The following is an 8,367-nucleotide window of genomic DNA, read 5'->3' as shown; positions in this document are numbered from 1 at the left end:
TACTTTCCTTTATCTGTATCACAAGAACTAGAAGACTCTTTTCTAGAATGTAACATAGAGGATTTATCAAAGGTTACATCTCTGCTAATTATAAATTTTGGTGCCATGGGATCAGGATACCATAGTCGATATTCTTTCACCCAAGATGTAAACCCAAAGAAAATGCACTTTTTAGCCCTTGGCTCTAATTTTTCATCATTTACATACATGTATGCAGGGCAACCAAATATCTTTAAATCAAAATAATTAGAAGGAGTACCTGACCACACTTCCTCTGGAGTCTTAAAGTTCAAAGGTGCAGAAGGAGCTCGGTTGACAATATAACAAGCTGTAGAGATAGCTTCTGCCCAAAAGGCGTTTGTCAACCCAGCATTTGAAATCATGCAATGAGCCCTTTCCAAAAGAGTTCTATTCATCCTTTCTGCCACACCATTTTGTTGAGGTGTCATTCTCACAGTACGATGCTCGTCATTCTTGCAAAATTCGTTGAATTCATCATTATAAAATTCCAAGCCATTATCTGTTCTAAGCCGCTTAACCTGTTTTCCTGTTTGTTTCTCAATCAAAATTTTTCATTGTTTGAAATTTAAGAAAACTTCACTTTTATTTTTCAGGAAATAAACCCAAACTTTCCTTGAATAATTATCAATGAAAGTTAACATATACCTGACACCACCTTTTGATGGGGTACGTGAAGGATCCCAAAGATCTGAATGAATATAATCTAAAGTACCTTTTGTTTTATGAATCGCTGGAGATTTGAAGCTGACTCTTTTCTGCTTCCCGAACACACAATGTTCACAGAACTCCATATTTTCGGTACTTTGGCCACATAAGAGACCTCTTTTATTGATGATGGAAAGACCTTTTTCACTCATAATCCCCAATCGCATATGCCACAATTTGGTGATGTCAGAATTTGATTTATCTCATATTGAAACTGCAGCAGCACCTGTAACAGTAGATCCCAAAAGAGTATGCAACGTACCAGATCTACGTGCTTTCATGATCACAAGAGCACCATGAGAAATTTTTAGAACTCTCTTTCACCTGTGTACTTGCACCCAAAAGATTCTAGAGTGCCCAAAGAGATGAGATTTTTCTTCAAGTCAGGAACATGTCTAACATCGGTGAGAGTTCTCACCACACCATCGTGCATTTTGATTCAGACTGTACATTTTCCAATAACTTTGCAGGCAGCATTGTTGCCCATCAAGATAACTCCACCTCCAATAGATTCATATGTGGTAAATAAATCACGACTGAGACACATATGATAAGAACAACCCGAATCTAAAATCCACTCATTGTTAGATTTGAAACTATTATTAGTTGCTAAAAAAATAGTTCCCTCAGTCTCATCAGCAACTACACTTGCTTCGGCAGTGTTAGTATTTTTGTGCTCATTTTTCTTTTCTGTATGCTTTTCTTTGTTTTTCAATTTAAAGCATTCAAAAATAATGTGACCTTTCTTATGACAATATTTGCACATGACATTTCTGTATCTGGATTTTGACTTTGATTTAGGTTTCTCACTACTTGAATCTTTCTTATTGGATCTACCTCTTATGAATAAACCTTCCCCTTGGTTCCCACTAGTTTTCCCAGTAATATCTCTATCTATTTGTTCTTTTGATTTCAAAATAGATTTGATATCTTTATAAGAGATATTATCCTTTCTATAAAGTATAGTATCTCTTATATGTTTAAATGACCGGGGTAAGGAAACAAGCAATAACACAGCTTGATCCTCATCTTTGATTTCAGCATCCATGTTACTTAAATCCATAAGAAGAGAATCAAAAGTATCAAGATGAGTAAGTATAGAGGTACCTTCAGCCATACGAAAAGTGTAGAGTTTTTGCTTTAGGTAAAGCCTGTTTTCTACTGTTCTTTTCATATATAGGGTTTTAAGCTTTTCCCATATGCCTTTGGCTGAGCTTTCTGATGCAACTTCACGCAAAACCTCATTTGAAAGATTTAAGATAATACCTGCTTTTGCCTTTTTGTCTATGATGGCAAACTCCTCGTCAGTCATTTTATCCGGCATCTTCTACTTTCTTTGCAATGACAAATCAAAGCCATCCTGAATTAGGATAGCTTCTATCTTTAATTGTCACATTCTGAAGTGTGCACTTCGGTCAAATTTCTCAACATAAGACTTTGTTAGAGTCATTTTGGCTATTTAAACTAACCCGGTTAGATCTGGCTCTGATACCAATTTCTTAGGATCGGGAACCCGGGTAGTGCGGAATTTAGCCAAACAACGGTATAATATCAATAACAAAGACAATGGAAGTTGATAATAACGGCAATTTAAGAATATAAAGAAGACACACATTTAACGTGGTTCGGTCAAGGTGACCTACGTCCACAAGCGCAGAGGAGCAATTTCACTATACCAATAAGAGTATAAAAGAGAGTTCAAAATTATAGTAAATACTTTAATTAATCCCAAATACCCCAAGAGAATAACCTCACAAGATTACTCCAAATAAAGGGTTCACACAAGTGTTTCCCAACACTCACTCTGTTACAAAATTCTCTATAATGAAATAAAGGAGGAGAAAGAAAGACAAAAGTGAAAAACTCTTGAATTAGTGTGTTTTCAAATGAGGAGAAACTCCTCTATTTATAGCAAGAAATCCTTGGCCTAATAATGGATATTATGTCATGGCAAATGTCATGATCCACAAATTTGTTATAATGGATATTATGTCATGGCAAATGTCATGAACCACAAATTTGTTACAATGGATATTATGTCATGACAAATGTCATGAAAATTTGACCATATTACAGTATATATAAAAATTATATATTTATATGTCGGTTTGGTTCGGATTTTTTTATTCAATACCAAACCAAATCAAACCAAATCTAGTCGGATTTTTTAATCGATTTGGTTTGACTTTTCGGGTTGGTGCGATTTTTCGGTTCGGTTTGTACACCCCTAAACATATTAATTCATTTAATTTTTGTTAAAATTTACAGTTTAAGAACCTATAAAAGAGTAATTACTAGAAATCGAGAATTTTTAGAGTTAAATATGTTCGAAAAAAATTATAGTAAAATAAATTACCATTTGACTCTTTAAACCGCCAGTGTCCATAAATGGGATGGATGAAATATACTTCTTGCTATGCAAAAAGATTTAATTATATACAATTATACAACAACAACAATCCAATATAATCCCGCTAGTGGAGTCTAGGGAGGGTAGTGTGTATGCAGACTTTACCCCTACCCTGGGATAGAAAAACTGTTTCCAATAGATCCTCGGCTCCCTCCCTCCAAGAACTCCCCACCTTACTCTTGGGGTGACTCAAACTCACAACCTCTTAATTGGAAGTGGAGGGTGCTTACCACTAGAGCAACTCACTCTTATCAGTTAATTATATACAATATAAAGAATTTTTAATGTGATTGTTTGGTTACATGAGTTACTTACCCTCTTTTCCAAGTAAGTAGCTCACACTTTTATACATGTAAATGTACTTTGACTTCTAAATGGCCTGAAAATTAAACTTTACTCTGTGAATTGAGGCGTATCTTTCAGTTCATCTGTGTCTAGACATAAAGTAGTTCCGTTTTACATGCATATAATTGTACCTGGTCTTCAAATTGTTAGGATCGAAATAATCAGGTGTTATGCAGAAGCTATCAAATCAAATCTTGAACGATAAATTAGATAATAAAAAAGAAATATACCAAAAAAAAACACAAACATTTAATGTAGTTCCGTCAATTTGACATACGTCCACAGATGGAGATAAGCAATCCACTATATAAAAGAGAGTACAAAATATCGAGAGAACAACCTCACGAATAGTCAAACACAAGTGATACACTAACAAACCCTATATAGCTACATCGTGGATGCTGCTGAGTAAGAAAGAAAGATCCTCAATTTATAGAAGTCCATATATTTTCCTACAAGAAAAAAGATTAGCCAAATATGGAAGATTTAGCTACAAGAAGGAAAATCCAATTATGATAAATATGTTGTCATTTTCTTCAAGAGATAGGAAAATAAAATATGGTAAAAAAATTAAGGCAAACACCTAACACAAATAACATAATAATATGAAAAATCTTTTACACATGTTGATGTACATAAGTTTTATATCACTAAGTTAAAGAAGAACCAAGAACAAAAAATTATCTAGTATCCACAACACTGGAAGCTAAAGGGATTGGTTGAAATCGAGTGAAGAGCGAATATACAAAGCTAAAGGGAACGCACGGTTGAAAAATAATGTCGGTTTATATTTTACTCCTACTACATTTTAACAACTTACAGGGTCAAAAGGATAAAAATAAAATGACAAAAAAACTGGCGATGCAAGAAACAGAGACATTTATGTATGCTGGGAACATATAAATTAAAATGATACATAAGTACATTCACAACAACACTCTTAACCATAAAAAGTGGAGAATATATATATAATTATTAATATCGGGTTTATATTTTTTCAATCATAAACGATATAGCAATTTGGGTAAGCATGCGAACATATGCCACGTCCTAACCTTTGCAGGTCTTCAAGTGAATAATAACATTTGAATCTGAACTGCTTCGAACGATGTCAAAAACAAGTGCAAGAAACAGCAGCAACAAACTAAAAGTTGCTGAGAAGAAGAGTGAAGGGAATAAACTCCCTTTTAATATTGTATTGAAGTAGCCTAGCAATTGTAACAACTTGAAAATGGTGATATTTATTGCCCACACAAAGTTCCAATTGGATACTAAAATATCAGAAACTCTCCTTCTCATGGCTCTAAGTAAAGACGTCTTTTTATGTTGAAGCGGAGCCAAAGACGGTGCAATATATTTATAGAGGTCATGGACTTAGTAATATAAACAGAAGGCTAGCGTGTTCAGAATTAGCTGGATTGCGAAACTTCTGGGGCAATAACAGGAACAGTACTGTCTAATCTTTCTACATTTTTTCCTTGTCATTAATAAGGGGGAAATCTTAGTTGCAATACCAGTATTATTATATGGGTGTAAATGTTGACATCTCCCCAAGATAGGTGATACAAAATTAAACATGTCCATAATTGATCAACATTCTCGAGGTCCGAAGGATCCAGTGCCCAACTACCGACTTCTCCCGGAATTGTGTTATTGGAGCCCGAATATCCAAGAAAAAGCACAATATTTGATGGAAACGGGGAATCCTTTTGAACAACCCGTTATAATAGGAAAACCTTATATCTTGAAACTAATTCATCAAGTTGATGATAAAATCCATGGGCGTTCCAGTGGACATTATGCGCTTATTACACAACAACCCCTTGTCACACCTCCCTTTTCCGAGGGGATAAGGAGTTTTTCCAATTAAAATGACATTAATCGAAATGAGATTATTTATTTAATCAGAGTCGCCACTTGAAATAATTTATGGTGTCTCAAGTCACCGGTTTATTTTAAATCTCAAATCGAGGAAATTTGACTCTGTTTTAAAGTCTGCGAAAACCAGAAGACCGGGTAAGGAATTTTGTTAACCCGGGAGAAGGCGTGAGGCACTCCCGAGTTCCGTGGTTTTAGCACGGTCGCTCAACTATTAATACTTGGCCTAATTATCTGATTTAATACATGTTTAAAACCTATTGTGCATTTTTAACTTTTTAACCGCTTTTAATATTTATGGAATTTGTTTGAACAAGTCGCGATGTCGCGCACTCGCTTATTTTTGTACACATTTCGAATCGCGCTACGTGAAACGTACCCACAATTTACAACATATTTATTTTATTATTGTTTTAAGTTATGATCGAGTCACGTGAAACGCACACGCGAATCGGGGTTTACGTATCATGACCATGCCACGGGAACCATACCCATAGTCACCATGATTTGTTAATCGCGCCTAAAGCAAGCTATGAGTTTTTATAAGTTGTGTAATCCCTAATTCGGTGATTGTATGTGAAAATGCCCGTGATTATGGAGTACTTTTACTAAAAGAGATTTCATGCCCATTCCTTTTTAAACTTCTTATTTCATGCATTAGACCAAGCCCAATTCCCAAAGGACGTGAACAAATTAATCACTAATGGGCTTTGGTCATTCCCCATTCCCACAGTTCAGCAATCATCCAAACAAATACTATCAAACCAAATCAAAATAGGCATCTAGAATATATAAACTAAAGAAGAACACAAATAATAATAATAAAAGAGACAAATGGTGGATCCAAATATGATAAGAGCCGTGACTTCCCACTAATCATCCCATAAATAAGACCACAATCCCATAAATCAATGATACATTTGCACCTACTCAACTAACAAAGCAACCTTGCATGCTCAAAAATCCAATGTCTCACGCCAATGTTCCTATGGGAACGAAAATTGTATCATATCAAAGATGTATTCAGAAAACTTTTTCCATGAAGAAACAATTCCAAACATGATGATTAGGAGGAAACAACCAAACAACAGAACTAAAAACAAACTCTCAGGAGTTACACGATGAAGATCAGAAACGAGATGCCATGCTTTCAACTCAACCTACTACACAACAACAAATTTGCATCGAGGAATAACAAATTAATCATACATGTAGATATGGTGAGTTCAGACTCCACGAATAACTCCTAAGCCACTTAAACATTCCCAATGGCCTTCACATCACAGAAAAACTAGTTTGTTGGTTTTAATCATGAATGATGACATGTTATAAGCAACTAAGAACTTAGCATGCATGAGAAGGCGGCTGAAATTGCACACAATTGCTAGCTAGACCTTTCCTTTTCACTCGACGCAAGAAACATAGACTGAGCAGACTTAAACTAATAATGATCCGACTAGTATACTGGAAAGACTCTACATGCTCACTTCATGCACAATAGGCAAAGATCAATATTTTCAAAGGAAACTCCAAAATTTCTCATTTAAACCAAAAAAAAGGCAAATAAGGAAAAATAAGACAATTTGCTAGAAAAATGCCACGAGCACCCATGCTTCAGCTTGATGAATTTTGAGAGCATTCTAACATATCAATATTTCAATTTTCATATCTCAAAATAGGTTCAGTAGTTTAATGATATCAATAAGGCCACCTAATCTATCCAACTTAGTTGAAAGTAAACGAGCAGATGCTCAACTTCAGGAAAACGAACAAAACTCTAGGAATTGCAAGCAAAGAATCAGTCACTTAAGCTTAACTATCAAGTATGAAATCGACCAAACTCTAATCCTTTTGACTTAAATCCAAACAGATCCGAGTGACAATTATTCATCGGAATATTAAAGACCAAGCAAATTAACCACGACCCTTATCATATTCAAATCAACACCAACGTGAGGTAGTAAAAGAGAAAAGGGATGAACCTGAGATGAAGCTTTTTTCAGTGTATTCAGTTCAATGGTGCGACTACAATCGAATTCAGGAACGAAAATCGAATCAACAACGGAGTACAGGAATTCGAATGGTAGTCAAATTTGAACAGAACCATGAACCGAACCACGAACGGACCTCAACCAGTCACGATCGAATCGACACCTCGACTCAACTAAACCCCATATTAAAAACCAAAATCCGAACATAAATCTTCTTTTTGTGTGTGTGTGTGTGTTTTGGATTTAAAATAAAAATAAAAAAAAATTGAAGATGGAAGAATCAGAAGGACCTTTCTTCTCTCAAACTTTTCCCTCAAAATTTCTGTCCAAAAACAATCCTCTTCTTCTCGTTCCTCTCTACTATTTGTGTGTTTATGTGGCTGCCCGTTCCTTTTTTGTGTCTGAAGTGGGGGAATTAGCTTAGGGTTTTTGGGTGTTAATTTGGTTTTTATATGATAGTGGAGAGTGAGTATTGTCCCTTGGATGGAAGTAAATCAATGGTTATGATTAAGGGAGGGGTTTGATGGGTGGGAAAAGGATTTGGGTTAAAAGGGATTGGGAAGAATGGGCATTTATCTTGCTGGGCCACTAAAATCCGAAAATGAACTCCCAATTGGCCCAAATTCAATTCTTTCTCATTGAATAAAAATAAAAATAAAAATACTACCAAAATATACTAACTAATCTTAGTTAATAAGAATACATTATTAAAATGAACTATATGTTAAAATAAAAATATTTTTGGTATTTTTTTTAAATGTTATAAATATTATAAAATACTAATAAGCTAAAAAAACGTTATAAAACTATTTTTGTGTTTTCAAACTTATGTTTTACAATTAAAACTAAAAGTTGACTGAAATCCTATTAAAAATAAAAATAAATAAATATTTTTGAAATACTACTTTTAAAAGTTGCGCGGGTCAAAAATTACGTGCTTACGCCCCTTCAAGTAAAAGGTGCAAGTAGCACAAAAAGGATAAAATAAAAGAAGATAGCTAGAGCAAGTCCAAATAA

General features: G+C 34.6%; 1 long non-coding RNA gene across 1 annotated transcript; it reads right to left on the bottom strand.

Moving 5' to 3' along the window:
* Positions 1 to 6,149: 6,149 nt before the first annotated feature.
* LOC107831164 (uncharacterized) lies at positions 6,150 to 7,834 on the bottom strand. Its single transcript, XR_001658292.2, has 2 exons — positions 7,342 to 7,834; positions 6,150 to 6,345 (listed from the first exon to the last, which is right to left on the bottom strand). It is a non-coding gene; the product is annotated as an uncharacterized LOC107831164 (long non-coding RNA).
* Between the last annotated feature and the right edge of the window lie 533 nt (positions 7,835 to 8,367).

This window comes from Nicotiana tabacum, chromosome 19 (genome assembly GCF_000715075.1).
Source record: "Nicotiana tabacum cultivar K326 chromosome 19, ASM71507v2, whole genome shotgun sequence".
Taxonomy (NCBI): Eukaryota; Viridiplantae; Streptophyta; class Magnoliopsida; order Solanales; family Solanaceae; genus Nicotiana; species Nicotiana tabacum.
This window is presented reverse-complemented; position numbering and strand designations above follow the sequence as displayed.